A 20,597-nucleotide genomic window follows, 5' to 3' on the forward strand; every position below is an offset into this window, starting at 1 on the left:
AGGATTGGGCAGAGACGCTTAGCACAAGACTCGGGTTGATTTCTGTTCCCCTAAAAATATCTTGACATCTTAACCCCTCTGCCTCTGCATGTGAATGTGCCCTTATCTGGAAATAGGATCCGGCCAGATATAATCAAGTTAAGATGAGGTCATACTGGATTAGAAGGGGACCCAATTCAATGGCTCATGTCCTCATAAAATGAAGGAAATTGAACACAGAGACACTGAGAGGAGAATGTCATGTGAAGAGACAGAGATGCATGGGGAGGACAGCCATGTGAAGACAGAGGCATACATCTGTGTGACGTGTTGACAAGTCAAAGGTGATAGGGATTACCAGCAACCAAGGGGCAAGGAAGGGTCCTTCCCTAGAGTCTTCAGAAGGAGCACGGGCTTCCCCACACCTTGATTTTGGACTTCCAGCCTCCAGAACTGCGAGAGAACACATTTCTGCTATTTCAAGACACTTATTTTGTGGTGCAGTCCCAGGAAAATAATACAGTAGGTGATTCATAAATGTTTGCTGAGTGATTAAATGAGTGAATGGAGGAATAAATGAGTGAATGAACAAAAACAAATCCAAAGGGGCTCAGAAGCAGGGCTGTGGGTGAATCCAGAGGTGAACTGAAGAAAGCAGAGACTGGTATCTGAGAAGGAGGCAGATCTCGAGTGCTTTTGTAGAGAGTGATACTAGCGCACCCTTTCATAATTGCAAAGGGAGGTCAGCCCCACGGCAGAGGATGGAGAGAGGGTAGCGTTATACCAGATGGGGCAGGAGCCAGACATGGGCTCTGCAGCGTCAGGCTCTGAGGCCCCCTGGGGAGGAAGGTCCCTGAGTGCCCAGGATAACCATTTCTGTGGGCTGGATCATGGCAATGATTGTTGATGGCCTTGATGTTACGGCTGAAGGTGACTGGACAGGGCTCGGGGACAGACAAGACGGGATGATCCACCCTCAGAACAGGTGCTAAGGGCATCCAAAGCAAGTCGGGCACTTGGTGAGTGCCCACCTGGTGGGTGGGTCTTAACGACTGAAGGAAGATCCAGTCCAGGGAAAGCACCAAGCACATAAGCGGGGTCAGGAGATGGGAGAGGGCATGAAGTGAAAATCAGGACTGAGAAAAAGGCTCCAAGACTTGGCCTTGAGTGAAATAGGGTTGATGTGAGCACCGGCCATGGAGCAGCAAAGACGTACCAGGTACTGTGGCTGGCAGGCTTTATTGCTCTGAACTCCCTCGCGTCTGCAAGGAGAAATCACCTCCCCCAACTCAGAGTTAAAGAAACTGAGGTCCAGCTTCCCAAGGGCATGTGCTTAGGAAATAATAGAGCTGAGAAGTTAAGTTGCTTTGATCTAATTCCAAAGCCCGAGCCAGGCCCACTGTACCTGGTGCTTCTCTCAAGTCAGAGGCTAAGTTACCGTCCCCCCAGACTCTCCCCTAGCCCCGTGGAGATGTCTCTCTCCTGAGCAACAGAAGACTTTCCAGAGAGACCAGAGGACATTTCACTACTGCCTGCCTAACGAGCCTTTTAGGTAAATATATTTTTCCTAATCTCCATGCACCACCATGAGATTTTAATACCAAAGATGTACTCTATAGTTGTTTATATACTGTATCAATATCTGTGCTTTATCCACAAAGAAAGGTAAGACATTTTTTCTCCATTTCATGTTGAGATTTCATGGATTAGATCTTAATCCCACTTTTCCATGTAATGCAGATTGTTCTGGGTGACATTTTTCATCAGAAGAGGCTTATTTAATAAAATGGGGAAGCTCTTGCCGACCAGGCTAAAATTTCCCAGGAACCAACTAGGTCATACATGCAGACACAAGCCACTGTTCTTCCACACCAAGCAATTCTCCAGTTCTCTGGGGACACTGACCAGTTGTCCTATGAGTTAACTCAACCCTGACACTAACTGCTCGGAGTGAGTGCAGACCCTACAGGTTAAGGATTTATTCCCACAAGACTGTCACCCACTTCAGATGCCAGACACAGGTTATCTGTAATTTCTGTCCAACTTGGCTACAAATCAGAGGTTCCCACAAACCACCCCCCTCCCAACACCCAGGTCTGATAATTTGCTGTAACTGCTTACAGAACTTAGGGAAACACGTATGTTTGCAGGTTTATTACAAAGGATATATTAAAAGATACAGATGAACAGCCAGATGAAGAGGTACATAGTGTGAGGTCTGGAAGGGTCCAGAGCACAGGAGCTTCTGTGCTCATGCAGCTGAGATGTACCACTCTCCCAGCATACAGATGTGTTCACCAATCCAGAAGCTCTCTGAATCCCATAGTTAAGGGATGTTTATGGACGCTTCATCACATAGGCGTAATCAATTATTAGCTCAATCTCCAGCCCCTCTCCCCTTCCCAGAGGATGGGGGACGATGCTCAAAGTTCCAAGCTACTAGTCATGGCTTCATCCTTCTGGTGACCAGCCCCCATCCTGAAGCTGTCTGGGAACCCACCCAGAGTCACCTCATTAGAACAAAAACCCTCTTATCACTCAGAAAATCCCAAGGGATTCAGAGCTCTGTGTCAGGAACCAGAGACAGAGACCAAGTATATATTCCTTAAATGTCACAGATAACCTCCCTTTGAAAGACCTAGAAATGATGTCTGCTTACCTAGCTTCTTGATCCTGACTCATTCAAAGGGCCCCAGGTTTCTACCCCCTCTACCCCATGCCTAACCCATCTCTCTGTTTCTCTCTGTCTCTGTCTCTCCCTCACGCGTACACACACAAATACACACACACACACACACTTTTTTTAAAACTGAGTTAAGCAGCCCTGGTTTTACATTTTTGCCACCAACAGAACTGTGAATAATTCAGTGCATGAACTGTGTTCTGTAAACCGTGAAGCAACTTGCAAATATGCACCGAGCATGGGAGGTGCTCAGTGAGTGAATGGTTGAAGAGTACTGAACTGTGCTCATTAGCCCCTGGCTGGCACATCTATATGCAGGTAGATGGCAGGACTCAAGTATTCATGTGTATTTCATCCTCACCATTACAGGTAGTTTGTCTTCCCCATTACAGCCTGATGTCCTTGCCTCGAGCTTGCATTTGCGCCTGTGGCAAAACCCGAAGAAATTCTGGACAGAAAATTCACTGGGCCTCCTGGCTTTGAGGGGAATCGTGCAGGCTCTTTGCAGAAAGAGAGCGTCTGGAGACAAATGTTCAGGATTTAACAGTAGAAAATCTTTGGACCTGGTCCAAAAAGGGATGAGAGATCCCCAGGAGACTAAAGAAGGAGGGAGAAGTCTTAGGAATTTCCAAGGAGGGAAGAATCTTGGGCTCTGCTCCCCCAGAGCTCCCCAGAGAGAGTTGCTACAGAATGTCAAGGGCAGCTGATCACGCTACATCCAGTAGTGTCTCCACATCCAAATCCAGAAGTATCTTATGCAAAGTGAGGGGAAGAGGCTGGACCAAGAAAATCTCCTCTTTAGAGTCTCAAATGCTTCCCTTTGTTACAAAGGGTCTCAGAAGCCTAGAGCTGGAAAGGGGGTCTGGAGGCACAGATTTGAATGACCCCATTTCATACACGAGAAGACTGAGGCTCAGATTTAAGAAGCCAACTCAATGTCATGGCCAAGGGTTGGCAAAGCTGCGCCTTTGGCTGTGCCCCTTGACATGGGATCTGTGTTAGTAAGTGTCTGAAATTCATCATAAAGGAATCTGTTTAGAATAAACCAAACTTTTCTTTCAAAACCTGGTAAGTGTTAGCCGTTGTGCCTTTAGAGAAAATTATTTTGATCAAATTACATTTCTTTCAGTTACACTGTGAGATGGAAGTTATTTGAGGAGAAAGAGGTGCTGTGAAAAAAGGCCAGCTTGGGTTGGACCGGGGAGGGGTGGGAAAGACCGAAGAGAATACAGAATTCTGAAACAGCGTGAAGGAAGCTAGAATGGGAAAAAAGAAAAAGAAAAAAAAAAAGCAAAGCAAAACCAGGATTCCAACCCTCTGGGCCCTCATCCCAGCCTGACCACTGAGCAGCTATGCCTTTCTGGAAAGTCTTCCTCCTTTCCGGGGTCAGCTTCCCACGATGGGCAGTGGAGTTAGGAGATGCCCTGTCTGCCTGCTTGCCTGGGGTTTTATGACATCAAGTGGGTCATGAAAAGCCCCAGGTATTCGCAGGGCTGGTCCTGTAGGGGTGAAAGGCAGAACAGATGTGCTGCAGGCTCAAGCAGGCTATTCTCCCAGCGTCTCTCGCACCCAGTGTCTCTCGCACCAGCTCTGCAGGAAGCCAGCATCATGCTAAGCCAGAGCCTTGTAGGGTAAGAAGGTGAGAATCAAGCAACCAGCCCCACTGACATTTTCTGTTCCTTCCCACCGACCGGCCCGCAGTACGCAGGCAATCTTAGCCACCCAGGGACCCTCTGATACACGATTTAGCCCTCTGCCGTATCCTCAGGAGGTAGAAGGGATGCTTGGACAAAACACAGCTCACGATGGAAGGGAAATCCACTTGCAGTGGAACATGATCCAGCTCAGTCTTGACCTTAATAGGGAAACTGAAAGAGCTTGGGAACCAGAAAGGTTTTGCACCCAAGGATGTCTCTTAGATGAAGAGAAGCAATAGCATTGATGGAGCTCTTGCTATGGGTCAAACCACATCGCTGCTCCTCGATGTATTTTGTTTCATTTACGCCTCCTAACAAACTTACACAGAGGTAGCATCATTCGTAATTTATGGAGGAGGAAGTCAACTCAAAACACATTAATAGATGTAGTGAAGCAAGCCATTGATGAATAGCAAAGCTGGGACTGGCACCTAGGACAGCCTGACCCACAAATGCACGTGCACACATTACAACAAACGATTTATTATGTGTGCGTTATGAGGTGGGACGTGTATTCAGTGCTTGGCATGCATTGTCTCATTTTTCTCTTAAAACAGCTCCATCAGACATATTATTATTCCTACTTTATGAGAAAACCAAAGCTCAGAGACATGAGATAACTCAACCGATGTCACACAGCCAGGTCTTATTGATGCCAGGTTCCAAGGTTTAAATGTCATGGTATACTGTCCCCCTGGGAAGACCCCAGCTTGTCTTTCATGGGAGAAGTAGAGAGAAAGTGTGAGTTCAGGAAGCCATCATTCTCAAGTTCAATATGGTTGTCTTTCTTAGGGAAGAGCAGGGCAGATACTAACCCCAAACCGTGTGCTTCCCACGCTGCCTTCACTCCAAGAGGAGCTGTGAGTTGTACAGCCATCCTCACACGGCAGGTGATGGAGATCCAAGGTCTCATCTTCCCACTTCCTGCACAAAGCAAGTCATTTTGGGGAGAAAACTTCCAAAATCTGTCCAAAGTCACTTTTCCTTTTATTATCTGCTCAACATATTGTTGGTGTTTTCCTATCAATAATTTACAGCTTCTTCTTAAATATCCAAGATAATAAAAAAGTTATAAAAACTTGCTAGGAGACTCAATGCTCTCAATGACACACCTTTTTGACTCTGTCCCCTTTTTTTCTGGTCTTTAGTACTCATTAGGCACAGACCGTAGGTTGCAGATTTCCAGACACTAGCTGTGATCTCTTTGAAACACATACCTCTAGAAAATGGACATCAGCTCTGTTCACTAGAAGCTTCTGCAATGCTAGAAATGTTCTCTATCTGTGTTGTTCAATACCATAGCCCCAGCCCTCTGAGGCTAATATGCACTTGAAATCTGGCTAGTGCAACCAAGGAATGGAATTTTTAACTAAATTTACATAGCCCCGTGTGACTAATGGCCACAGGATTGGACAACACAGACCTAGATAATTACTAGGAAAATATCAGCCTGGTGCCTTATTTATACACTTATTTTTATTGTAAATATGGAAGGACTTCAGTTTGTTTACCCAATGGGTTTAATTCTTGGCCCCAGTATTTTGCACTGTGGGAATTCACAGTTACGTAAACACTCTTTGCATGAAATTAAGTTCAAGAAAGGCCATGTACCGGCTTATTAGCATTGCACTGTAAAAACTCCAGGAGTCATAATGAAAAGATTAAACACTCACAGACGCAGTCTCGCAAGCATTCACTGCCTACCTGCTACTCAACAGCGTCAAGGTTGAAAGGCAGAAATGCAATGATCACATCACCTACGTGGGTTTCACCTGCAGAAATGCACCTGTCCGGCATGAATGGCACTGGAGCGGGTTCTGCATCTGACGGAGGTGCCGGCTCCTTACCAGTAAGTTTTCTCTGTTTAATAGTTCGCTCCCCTTTCCTCACTTATAACTGTGCCTTTTCTATGGAGTCCTTGCCTTGTATAAGAAGCTTGTATAATAGTGAAATGACCTCCCATGAAGCATTGGCATCATGACATCTCTCTCCAGAGCTGCATCCTTTCTAGCTCCTGAAAGGGAAATGCAATGGCCACTCCAATATTTCAAATGCACAGATTCCTCAACCCAATCCAGAGATCTGGGTTAGAACAACCACAGCATGGTCTGGACAGCTGTGTTTTTTCAGAGCTCCCCAGGTGATTCTGAGCTGCAGCCAGATTTGGGAAACACTGACCCAAATCGTCCTCTGTTGACACAGGCTTTTAGCAGCAAGGTCAGCTCTGAAGTCCTGCCCCTGGCCACGGGGCACCAGATGGGACCGATCATTATAATCACAACTGCTGACTGACATTCTCCCATGTGCCAAGTCCCGTGCTAGGCACTTAATATAAGCTGTCTCCACATAACCCTAGGAGGGAGGGGTTTCTATTCCCAGGAAGAGTCAGAAGCTTAGAGAAATTAACACATGTTTGTTCAACCTCTATGCAACAAACAGTATTATGTACCTGGTCTGTGCCAGGTGCTGGTCCAGGATGTGGAAGCACAGCAGTGAGTAGAAGATATATCTCTGTTCCCAGAGAGCTTACATTCTAATTGGAGGAGACAGACAATAAGCTATGTCAGATGGCAAAGGCCACGACGAAAACCCACAAAGGAGGGTGAGGCAGATAGAGAGTGATGCAGGGCCTGTCTGAGGTGGAGACTCGGGAATCTACTCCCATAAAGTCACCTTTCGAGCAGAATCTGGAAGAAATTCAGTGTTTGCCATGAGGATCTAGAGGAAGAGCTGCCAGGTCCTGGGAAAGCACATGAAAGAGCCCTGTGGCCAGAGAGTCACACAGAGGACAGATGGCGGAGTCCGGATTTGATCCAGCTCTTTCCAGCTCCAAAAAGAGCTCTTTCTGTGGTCTTGTGGTCGCATCTTTCTGGCTCACTGTGTGAGCAATTTTGTAGCTAAGTGACGTTGGACAACCAGTTTATCCTTTTTTCTCATCTGCAAAAAATGGAGTTTGGCAAAAATGGGAAAAATCTATTACATAGCAAGCAGGGATTTGTACGCACATGGGATGGTTTATTCCTCCAACACTGTGAGATGGGCATTGTTACCATCTCCATTTTGCAGATGAGGAAACTGAGGCACACAGAAGGGAACTGGTTCTCCTAAAGTGACCTAGCTACTATGAGGCAGGCAGGATCTGAATCCAGATCTGTTGAGCCACATCTAACACAATCATTTATTCCCTTTGGAACATTCTCTGTTGCTGTCATGTGAGGCCCCAGGTTGCTGTAGTCCAGGGAGAATGCGCTAAGTGTCATGGGCTGTGAGCTGCACTCTGGTGGCTGAGTTGGGCTTAAATACCATACGAGGTCCCAACCCCTGTGAAGTGAGAAATTGGCAGGATTCACCTCTTAATGTTGTCTTTCAAAGGAAAAAAGAAAGAGAGACTTTCACTGAGGCACACGATGGCTGACATTAGAACATCATAGCTCCAAATTGCAGACTTATTAAAGCCATTAGAATAATTATAATTGAGAATTTACTTAAAAGCTCATAATGACTTTTTAGACAGCCCTTTGCTCGAGCACCTTCTCCCATCTCTCTCATCCTCCCTCCTCCTTCCCAGACACAATCCACCGAGAACCTGACGGGAGACTTTGTTCTCTCTGCATCAGTACCTGCAGAGCCCACAGCCTTATGAGAACCATGGAAAATTCATGCAGAAGAAAGGAAGTGAGCCTCTCCAGGCTGCTTGTCTTGCTTTGGTCGTGTCCTGCATTTCCTTAACTTGTTTGGAGACGGGGAAGCCTGGGTTAAAAGCCCTGTTCATCTGGTGAACTCCTACTTATCTTGCATGACCCAACTGCAATGCCCCACCTAAGAAGACCCTTCTCCCGGCAGGCAATCAGTTTCCCCTCTAGGCCCCTATAGCTTCTATGCATGACTTGACTAGAGTTGTTTCGTATCGCAGTTTAATTTCTGTATTTACATATCAGTCTTGCTTGGGAGGCCATGTCTTACCAATAGTTTAATTCTCCCATTGTTTACTGTAGAGCCTGACACACAGAGGAAGCTTAAAAAATAAATTAATAGATGACTAAATGAATGAATAAATGAATGAATTGGCCCATGTGTATATTGCTACCAATGACCCTCTTTAGATATGAGAGCAAACATGCTATAATATCGTAATAGGAAATGCAGATATATCAGATATATCAGAGATAAATCAGAGATTATATGTGGAATCTAAAAAAATGATACAAATGAACTTATCTACAAAACAGACTCACAGACATAGAAAGCAAATTTACGGTTACCAGAGGGGATAATGAGTGGCGGAAGATAAGTTAGGAGATTGGGATTAACATATACACACTGCTATATATAAAATAAACAACAAGGACCTACTGTGTAGCACAGGGAACTATACTCAATGTTTTATAATAAACTATAATGGAAAAGAATGTGAAAATGAATAGACAGATAGATAGACAGATGATAGATAGATAGATAATGTATAACTGAATCACTTTGCTGTATACCTGAAGCTAACACAACATTGTAAATTAACTATACTTCGATTTTAAAAAAGGTTAAAAAAAAAACAGGCAAAGTCTCACCCTTAGGGAGCTTCTAGTCTATCAAACAACAAAAGGTTATAATCTCAGACAGTGATATTTTCTATTAAAAATAAAACACAGGCTAGTATGATAGAGTCAAGGGGGATGGAGAGGCAGCATTAGATTGATTAGGAAGAGTGTGGCAGAATTCACTAGTTGCTTATCCAACTATCCACCCTATTCATTCTTATAACCTGAGTTTATTCCCAGAAACAATGTAATAAATACTATGTTCCCCAGCCTACCTTGCAGCTAAGGGTGGCTAATATGATGTAAAAGTAATATTTGAAAGTTGGACTTCCTGGAAAACTTCTTAAAAGAAGAAACTGACAGATGGAGGGTGGATGCATTTTAGACTCTTCTTATTTTCTACCTGTATCTATCTGGAATACATATACGATGGATGGAGCTCCAGCAGCCTTCCTTGAACTTGAAGACGAGTATAATCTTTAAAGACTGATAAAACAAAGGTTGATAGAAGAATCCCAGTCCCTAATGACTTCACAGAATCTTTTCCAGACCTGTGCTGCCTTCTCTGGCTTTATGTAAATGAAAAAACCATTTGTGTAATAACCGAAAGCCACTTTGGAAATGTGCATTTCCTGTCCCTACCACTCTGCACGCTGCAGAATTTGTGGTCACGGTTCCCAAAGGAAAAGACTTCTTAAGGGGACACAATGGGAGTTGCACTGAACAATGAGATATGGCTCTCCATGCCAAAGGACCAGCTAGCCAAGAAAAGCAGGGACCATCCTAGCCAGAATTTAAGATTCTGACCTTGGGGGGATGCCGTGTTGCTGCTACAACAGGTGGGAGCTAGGGGATGTGTTTGATCCATTTAGGCAAGTCTTGATACTCCTTTTCTCATTTTAACTGTAAATAGACAAATGCAAGAACTCCATCTGAGAAGAGCCCGGTGACTAGAGCATAAGACCCTTCAGAGATGTGGGTCTGGGTCACCCCAGCAGATAAACCATTGAGACTGACAGGTTTTGGCTGAAGGTGAAGGGAATCTAGAGTGGATAATGGATAGTGGATAAGTGGTAACTGTCTTTTGCAGCCAAGGCCAGCCACAGTGTTGGGGGCTATATAGCGCATCCCACTGGAATTCTACTGCTAAATTTCCCCAGGAAGAAATGTCCACTGGAACCCTGAGAAGATGCCCCTCAAGTCTCTCTGAAGAAGTTGACCTGAGTAGTACCAGAGTTTGGCTGTGGTGGGGAGCTGTGAAACGTGGCCAGACCTCCCTCAGAACTCAAGGTCTCAGCGCCCTGCGGCCGACAGACAACACTCACCATTGGTCCCTTCGGGGATTCCCGAAGGGAACGCCTCCTGCCCAAGGTCATGTCTCCTGCCAGGGATAGTCTATGCCTTTTTAGAGCCCAGCACATAGTCGCTGCTCAGTGAATGTTTGCTGAGTGAATAAATGAGCTATCTAGGATTTCCAGGGCAAGTTCCTGGTAATGAAATGGTCCCCGGCAGGTCTTCCCACCCCAGAAACATGGCCCTGGGAGAGATGAGCCTGGTTATTTCCATTCCCCTTGCAGATGAGGACGCTGCCTCTCCCAGAGGTCAAGTGTCCATCTACTGTCAGACAAGCAGGGAACTTCAGAGTCTAAATTTGAATCCAGCCTTTAAGGTCAAGAAGTTAAGCTTGGGGTATTCATTTTGTCTTTGGTACATTGAGCCGAAGTACAGGGGTAAGTCTGCGTTTCAATTATTCTATGAGTAAATTAAGAATAAATAAATGTTGCCCCCCACCCGGCTTTCTTTCCATTGTTTGCATATGTGTTTTCTCCTAAGGTTACCCAGGCAAAGAAAAGCACAAGCTTCCTGAAAGGGAGTGCTTCTTTAAGTTTTTTTTTTTTTTTAAAGGCAAAATTATTTGTTCTATTGTGAGCCTTGTTTAATGAAACTTCCACCTTTGTAATGTCTTGGTCTCAAACACAAGATGTCAGGCAGGTCAGCCATGGGAGTTACTCATGAAACCCACACACACGAAGCCTGGGGAAGAAGTTTCTTGCCTTCCACAAGCCACGTGGCCCCGAGAAGATGGTTACAGATCCTATTTTTTTGAAAATCATATCTTATTTTCTGGGTTTTTAAAATTTATTTATTTATTTATTTATTTATTTTTGGCTGTGTTGGGTCTTTGTTGCTGCTCACTGGCTTTCTCTAGCTGCGGCGAGCATGGGCTACTCTTCGTTGTGGTGCGCGGGCTTCTCATTGTGGTGGCTTCTCTTGCTGTGGAGCACAGGCTCTAGGCGTGCAGGCTTCAGTAGTTGTCGCACGTGGGCTTCAGTAGTTGTGGCTCATGGGCTCTAGAGCACAGGCTCAGTAGTTGTGGCGCACGGGCTTAGTTGCTCTGCGGCATGTGGGATCTTCCCAGACCAGGGTTCGAATCCGTGTCCCCTGCACTGGCAGGCGGATTCTTAACCACTACACCACCAGGGAAGTCCCTCATATCCTATTTTCAAAGCACTGAGGGTTCTTGACTTTTTACAAGACTCCAAAATGGCTTTGTCCCTTTCTCCTTGGCACCGTACCTGGCACAAATAATGACAGGTACTCCTTCGCTCTCCCGTCTTTTGTGGAGTGAAAGATCCTTTCGAAAGATGAACAGTTGAACTGTGCTATACACTTAGGGCTTTATATAAAAGTGAATCTCAGCTAAATGGAGGACTTTAATCATTCATTCATTCGTTCATTCATTCAAGAAATTTGCTATGTATCAGGCACTGTGAAAAGCTTTAAGGGTAAGATATGGATTCTGTGAATAAGTAAGTGTACGTGGATTTCTGTGCATCATATAAAATGCTAGGAGAACAATGATTAACAATCATAGGATTCAAATCATGACAGTTTTGTTTTTTTTTTTTGGTGGAACTTGACAAGCTGATTACAAAATGTAAATGAAAAAGCAAAGAAACAGAAATAGCCAAGACTCTCCAGAAGAAGAATTGGTGACATAACTTACCTTACCAGATGTCTAGACTTGCCCTAAGACATCTGGTAAAGTAAGTTATGTCACCAATTCATTCCAAGCTCTAGGAATGAAGACAGCGTGGTGTGGATACCGGGATGGACACCGGCTCTGAATGGAGAGCACAGGGAGAGAATCTCCATCTATGAAAACCTTATAGTTCCTCAGTAGGGAAAAGGTAGATAGATGTTCAATGACTGATATGAGATCATACAGAAAAATGATTTAACTAGGACCCCTTTGTCACATTATACACAAAAATCAGCTCCAGGAAACTTGGAGACTTTAAGGTTAAAGGTAAAACTATAGAAGCTTTAGAAGATGACATAGAAGAAGGGCTTTATGGCCTCCAGCTAGGAAAAGATTTATTAAACAAGGCTCAGCAGCCACATACAATAAAGGAAAAAAACCCGACAAAATTGTGTACATTAAAATTAAGAGCTTCAATTTACCAAAAGAAACTATAAAGAGTATAAAGGTAAGAAAGAATTAGGAAGACTTGTTTGCACACAGAAAATTGACAACGAATTACGTTTCAGTATATGCAATAAACTACAAGTCAGTAAGAACCAACAACTCAGGAGAATAACGGGCAAAACAGATTCTATTCAATAGAAAAGGGGAAACGAATGAACCATCAACATAGAGAAAGACACCCAACCTCTCTAGTCATCAGGGAAACATAAAATTAAACCACAATGAGATATCATTTCACATATGCCAAATTAGCAAAACTTAAAGTCTGACAACCAAATGATGCTGGGAAGTGGGGCAATCATTCCTCCCAGCCAATGCGGGATGGGAGTGTAATCTGATAAAACCACTGTAGATAGCAATTTGGCATCACGGAAAAGAATTGAAGATATGCACAAGTCTGCCCTAGCAATTCTGCTTCGGGGTAGCTACCCTGAGGTATCTTGCAATTGCTCCAAGAAACCTGTACAGAGTTGGCCACATCAACACAATTTTTAATAGCAAAAACCGGAAGTAACAGAAATGCCCATCACCAGCAGTAATGGATTTTTTAAAAAAGTGTTCTGTATTCAGCTAAAGGAAAAGTATATAGCAGTGAAAATGCACAGATTACAGAAAAGGACAAAAGAGTAGATCAATCTCTCAAATGTTATTTTGCAGGGAAAAAGCAACTCACAGAGAATATGCAGTATGATTCCATCTATATAAAGTTCAAAATCAGGTACAACTAGATAATACATTATTCAGGGAAACAAATGAGCATGATAAAATTATGAAGAAAATAAATAGAAAGACAAATACAAAATTCCCATGTGGAGTCCAGTCTGAAAGGGGAGGGAGAGAAGAAATCTGGGGAGGGACATACAGAAGATTGCGGAGGTGATGGCATCGCCTATGAGTGGTGGACACACGGCTGTTTATTTTATTGTGGTTCTTTCTATCTGACATGCAGCTTATGACTAGTCTGTTTTTTCCCTCTCATCTAGTACTTGATATTATCATTAAACAATGAATCATTTAGTTCTACGTGTGTGAAAGAAGTAAAGACAAAGGGAAAGTTTGATGGAAGAGATGGCTGTGTTCCTTATTGACCTAGATCTTAAAGGTTGAGTTTGCTTCAGGAAGTAGGAAAAAGGGGGAAATAAAATATGCTTCAGGCAGATGAAACGGAGACAAGAAGGTGCAAGTGGGGATGGCAAGTTGGTGAAGGTTAAGATTGGTGGGTAGAGAATGAAATTTGCATGGCAAGGGACGTGGGGTTCTCTGAGGTCCCTGCAAACCTCACCAGGGTATTCAGAGATCAATAAGGAGTCATGAAAGAATTCTGTGTTGTAGTAACATAGACATAATCTAAACTTTACCATTATAACCATTTTTAAGTGTACAGTTCAGTGACACTAAGCACATTCACATTGTTGTGTGATCAACACCACTATCTCTAGAACTTTTTCATCACCCTGAGCCATTAAAGAATTTCTATAAGGTAAGTGATATGATTGGATTTGCATTTTACGGGAAAAAAATACCCCAAATCCAGGGAGTGTCTAAAGGCAGGGAGATTATTTTAGGAGGTCAAAGGCGGTCCAGGTGAAGGAGGGTCAGAGGAATGGAGGAAGTGAGGGAGATAGTGCAAGAAAGGCCACAGATGTCCAGGGTGGTTGGTCCTAGGAAAAAGTGCACAGAAGTTCATGATTAATTGTGTGGGAGAGAAGATGGAGTCCAGGGTAAACCCGGGTTTCCAGGTTGAATATATACTGGGGTCATTTATGAGACCAAGGTTATAAGAGAAAAAAACAGGTTGGTTAGTTTTTTTCCTGTGTTTTAAATCAACTGTGATCTGCGCTTTTCACCCACACACCACATGAGGTAACCCACTTCCCTTATCTTGTGGAGACTCTTATCTCCAAAGCCTTGAAGGTTGTCAAAGCCTATTTCATGATAACAAAGTGTGTGAAGGGAAGGATGGATCCCCCGTAATCTTGCTTAAGGAAGGATGGATTCCCCCATAATCTTGCTTAGTTTTGCTAGAGGGGAAAAATGAATGAGTGTGTGGTGGACACCCAATTCTAAGAGTGAATATGAGGCTCTCCAGGTGAATGAGAAGACAGCCAGACCCCAGGTGGTACCCACAGCCCAGGGACCTGGTATCTGCTTCCCTAGCTATGGATAGCTCCCTATGACCTGGGTCCTATTCTGACCCTCAGAGTCTTCCTCAAAACCAAATGGAACTTCCTGGGGAGACCCCATTGCCTGGAGGGGCATGGCAGACACCCCCAGCATCAGCATCTCCCAACCAGCGTGGAGCCTGGGCCCCGAGAGATGAAGTGACCCTCCCGAGGCCACACAAGGAGTAAAGGACAGAGTGGGCACTGGAGCCCAGCCAGTTGGAAACACCGTCTAGGAAACAGCAGAGAAGACACCCTGGGATCTGGAATAAGACTATAGACCAGGGGTCAGTAAAACACAGCCCAGGAACCAAATCCAACAGGCTGTCTGTTTTTGTATAGCCTATGAGCTAAGAATGGTTTTTACATTTTTAAATGGCTGGAGAAAAGAAAAACATCAAAACAAGGAAAATATGTGTGATACATGAAATGGTGTGAAATTCACATTTCAATGAGCATAAGTAAAATTTAGTGGAACACAGTCACGCCCATTCATTCCTGCACTTTTTATGGCTGCTTTTGTGCTATGATGGCAAAGGTAAGCAGTTGCAACAGAGAGCCTACAGCCCACAAAGGTTGCAGTATGTACTTAACAGAGAATGTTTGCCAACCTCTGGCACAGACCTGGAGGACTCAGTGCTCCTGATTCAGGCAGAAGAGAACTCGGGGCCAGGGACGGAGCATTAGCTTCACACCTCTCACCTGCCCGGGAACAGTCAGGGAAGTCTGACACCCCAAATTCAGCTCCTCTCCCCTTCCAGGCCACTACACTCAAGCCCCCTCCCCAAGTACGAACAAAGGTCCAGCTCAGAATGAATCTACCATCCACATCCATGGAGCTGACCCCTGAATCCACCTACGACCTGAACAAATGAAACATCCTGTTTGTTCATTCCTTCAACAAGACTTTGCTGAATCCATACTATGTGTTAGTTGGGAAGGATGCAATAATAAACAACAATGAATAAGACAGGAACAGTCTCTGTCCTCATGGTGTGAAGAGTCTAATGCATGAGAAGTATCGCCAAATAAGACCCCAAGTAAATGTCCATCTGTAGCTTTGGCAAGGATGCTGAAGAAAAGCTACACAGAGAGACGAGGACCCAGGGTCCATGAGAGTCCAAGCTGAGGGTCTGAAGGATAAGTGTGTGTTACCTCCCCAAAGGGAAGAGAACAGTGGGCAAAGGGAAGAGCATTTGCAAAGACCCTGAAGAGCACAGAGCATTTAAGAAGGACAGTGAGGGACTTCCCTGGTGGGGCAGTGGTTGAGAATCTGCCTGCCAATGCAGGGGACACGGGTTTGAGCCCTGGTCTGGGAAGATCCCACATGCCGCGGAGCAACTGGGCCCGTGAGCCACAATTACTGAGCCTGTGCGTCTGGAGCCTGTGCTCCACAACAAGAGAGGCTGCAATGGTGAGAGGCCCGTGCACTGCGATGAGGTGTGGTCCCCACTTGCCGTAACTAGAGAAAGCCCTCGCACAGAAATGAAGACCCAACACAGCCATAAATAAATAAATAAATAAATAAAAATTTAAAAAAAAGAAAAAAGAAGGACAGTGTGGATGGAACTGGTCAAGGGGGCAGTGGCAGGGCCGGGGGGGGGGTGGCGGGGGAGGGGTGGTCCCTGCTAGCCGGTCAGCATCCCAGCCCTGGCCTCTCTTCCCACATCCCTTCCACATCCCCACATCCCCACATGCCTTTAGAAAAGGAGAGTTCCAACTTGATCAGAGGAGCTGGATGAATTACCATTCATCTATGCTATGGTTATATTATCCAACCATAAAGGTTCAATTAAGGAGATTAATTGCATGTAAATTTCCTGAGCTGTAATTTAGTGTGCCTGGAAAAAAGATCATAAGTGGTTTGGACAGCAGAGTCACACCTATGTCAAGCAGGTATGTGTGAGTGAGATTAATTTGAGTAAAGCATTTAGCACAGTGCCTGGGACACTGTAAGGGCTCAATATACGTTAGTTATTCCTATTACTGTCATCATCCTATCTCCATCAGTTTTATTTCATGGACCAAAAATAGAATCATGACTCTAAGAGAAACATTCACATGGGGATACATCTTTTCTTCGTTTTTCACATTTTCACAAATATTATTGACACATCATCCTTTCTCTTTCAATGTAAAATCCAAAATTCTTGAGATGACTTGAAAAAGATGGGACCACACAGGCACTGGTCACCATTCATTGCTCCACGCCAGGAGGAGAAGCCACAGGAAAAGCACAATCCTGAGTCAGAGGCAAGCAAGAGAATTTGCGGCAGCCTCAAGTCTCCTAAACTGCCCCACCCCCATTCCCTGGAAACTCTAAATTTAGACATCGGATGGGGAGGATCTGTTATCTGCATGGGCTCGGAAAGTGCTGAGTCAGCCCAAAGCTGTAATGTGAGTAATGACCCTCCACTCTGAATGTCCTCACGTGAACCCTCGTCCCTTCCTCTCTGGGTCCCAGACCTCTCAGTGCAGCCCTGGGCTGGCAGCATGTCTGGGAAGACCTGTGCTGCCACCCGTGCCCGGCCCTGTTGGGTTATAGGAAGTAAGGTTCCTGGTCCTGGCCTCTGTGCCTGGACCAGGGAGTTTCTGGATACTCCATCCTAGTCAGACTGAGCCCCCAGTTCAAGTCCAGAAGAACTGTGATGAAAATCCCAGGGCTTCAGGACCAGATGGCCTGGGCCAAATCCAGCACTGCCTCTCTCCAGCTGTGTGATTGTGAACAGGTGACTTAACCTCTCTTTGCCTCATTTTCCTTACCTGTTAAATGGGAATATAGCTAATCCACTTTGAGGGTTACATATAAACATGGCAAGCACTTAGAATGGTGCCCAGCACACAGTCAATACTCAACAAATGTTAGGTCTGCTGACTGCCAGGTGGGTCGCATGGGTCTAAGACCAGTACAGCCACATACGGCCCAGCATTTAGTAGAGCCCTGGCTTGGTTTCATGCTCTACTGTCGCTATACTGAAACTGAATAATTTTTGAAAAAGCTGACCTCACGTTTTCATTTTGCACGGGGTCCCACAAATTATGCACCTGATCCCGTGACCCCCATTTATCGAGTCCCCGCTGTCCCAGGAGCAACCTGGGGACTTTGCAGACACCAACCCCGCAGAGGTCCCTTTGATCTTACAAGCCTGGCACTCTCCAGGTTACGGAGGAGGAAGCTGAGCTCCTAACCAGCCCCACCTAAGAGCTCACTCTGCAGAGATGAGGTGCAGCCCCTCTCGGGGGCCCACAAAGCACCCGCCAGAGCCCAGCTTCCCACTCCCATCTTTCTCAGTAATAACTCAGGCTGCTTTGGCCTTGGTATGCCTGACTGGAAGCTTGAGGCAGGTCACAAGAGGCCTAGGGTAGCTGAGATAGGTTTGTCAGAGTCATCTGCATCAGAAAAAAAATTTTAACCGAAATGCCTGCATTAAATTGTAAAATGATTGGTACCGTAGGCCAAGTGGTAACTTGGCGACAGATTCTGTTATGTGTTATTTTGAGCCAGTATAAAATGCATGTGCACACACATTATGTGAATTAGCTGCTGACCCTTGGGGGATTTTCCTAAAATCCCCAGTGCGTGGCTTCCCCTAAGGCATTGGCAGATCTGGCAACTCCCATGGCGGGGGAGCTGAGGGGCAGCTGCCCCTTTAGGTGGGGTGTGTGTCTGCATCTGGCCAGGCTTCCTCCACTCCCCAGGGCTGGGCTCCACGCCCGTTCCTCACTCATGGTCTCCTGGGCCCCAGTTACTATCAGCTTCCTGGGCCCTCCAGGCTTTGCGCTTGTGACTTCTGGCTTCAACTCTGAGTTGCAGAGAGAGCACGGGGCCTGGAGCCACGGGAGCCAGCGGGATCTCCCAGCCCTAGCACTGCACCGAGGGGCCACGCCGAGGAGAGACCATGGGCCTCCAAGTCAGGCAGGCACACTTGACTCCCTGTGTCCCACTTACTCAGCAAGGTGATATGGGGTACATCACTCCCTTCTGCTTCTTCACCGGTAACTCACTCGGGTGACAGGGCCGTCCCCACTTTATGTGCCGCCACGCTCTGCCTGGCCCCTCGCATCCTTGGTCTCCATCCTCCCCATATCTCTGCGAGGTACCATTTCCCTGCACTATGGATGTGGAGGCCAAGAGACCTCTTAGGAAAAGAACCAACAACCGATGCTAAGTTAGGATCCAGACACCTCCAGGCCTGCTTGGAGACCTGTGATTTTGTGTGTTGGGGAGACGGGGGAGAAGATGCAGCAGGAGGCCAAGGCGCATTGCAGGGAGGGCTTTCAGAAGGGCTCCGATGCACGGGACTCAGCCCTGGGCCTGGCGGGGAGCGAGAGGTGCCTATCAACTCAACTTACTCTGCCCCCGTCAGGCTGGGGAGAAAAGGAAGAGCCGCCTGCTAACCTCCCAGCACCCAAGCAACTCTGCTGTGGGGTCTCTCCAAAGTCAGGAGTGACTGAGATGGGGACCGTGCTGGTCTCCCTCCAACCCCTGTGGGCCTAAGGGGAACAGCTGCAGGTGAGGTGGGGTGTCTGGGGGCCGAACAGAAGCCAGGGGGCCAGCGGTGGCAGGGACACCTCAGAGGTTCACTAGGTGATGGCCTAGAATTCAGAGAGAAAGCCCAGGAGCCCAGCTGACCTCTCAGGGCATCTGAGGCACAGCTGGGACTCCCCATCACATTCTTTTCATATGTGCATATATATATATATATGTGCATGTGTATGTGTATGCATGTGCATATGTGTATGTGTAGGGGGTGTATGTTTTATGCATGTATATGTGTATGTGCATGTGTATATGTAGGTATAGGTGCATGTGTGTATAGGTATATATGTACATATTTATATAAGATATATACCCATGTGTTTATATGTATTTATAGAAATGTGCCTGTAAGTGTGTGTGTATGGGCATATACATGTATATACACTTACGCATTATATATGTAGATTATATATATATATAGATATATATATATATTATATATATATATCTATATATATATATATATAGATATATGTATATCTATAAAATACACCTTGAGCCTTAGGATACAATTATACAATAAATGAAAATAAAAAGCTTGTGTAATGAATGGGTGAAGGCGGTCAAAAGACACCAATTTCCGGTTATAAATAAATAAGCGAGTCCTGGGGATGAAATGTGCAGCATGGCGACTCCAGTTGATGAGGCCGTATTGTGTGTTTGCAAGTCGCTAAGAGAGTAGGTCTTAAAAGTTCCCACTTCGAGGAAAACTTTGTAACTATGCGTGATGGATGTCAACTGGACTGATCGTGGTATTCATTTCATAATATATACACGTATCAAATCATGGTGTCGTACACCTGAAACTAATACCACGTTATATGTCAATTATGTCTCCACTTCTGAAATAAATAACTACGTTTTCCAGAAGGTTTTGTATGTCTTACCACTTAGGGAGGTGTTCAAGGTAGGGGTAGAAATCTTGAAAGTGGGCCTCACGCCTTGCTATTCAGGGATCGAACTGTCCAGCAGACAGAATCAGAAATGTATGTAAGACGCCACTTTACACAGCAATTGAGGCCCAGACAGAAAGGAACGACACACGTATATTCTCCTGTCTTATTTTCTATTTCTAGGTAATTACTTGTTATGGCTGGAGTCGTTATGCTGGAAGAGAAAAAGGATGATTCATTTCTACCTAAACTCTAGCCGTGGGTAGTGCCATGTTACCGGCGGGGAGACCTGGGATGACCAGGGTAAGCTGTGCCTGCAGCAGAGCCTTAGGAAAGGCGTGGGCAGCCTTGGACTAGAAGCCCAGCTCTCCCACTTCCAAACATTTTTTTTTTTTTTTAAATCTGGCACTTTGCACATTATATGTATTTTCTCAATAATATATTGATCACAAAAACGTGATAGCAATGAGAAAAATTTTAAAGTACTCTAAATCAACGACCTGGTTAAGTTCTTTAACAGGGTCAAACGTAGAATAAGATACACGACACACAACGTATTTAGCCAAGTGTATGTACTGCAATCCACTTTATAATCACGGATGGGACACTTTGAGGGAT

The sequence above is a fragment of the Balaenoptera ricei genome, chromosome 17, assembly GCF_028023285.1.
Source record: "Balaenoptera ricei isolate mBalRic1 chromosome 17, mBalRic1.hap2, whole genome shotgun sequence".
NCBI classification, from domain to species: Eukaryota; Metazoa; Chordata; class Mammalia; order Artiodactyla; family Balaenopteridae; genus Balaenoptera; species Balaenoptera ricei.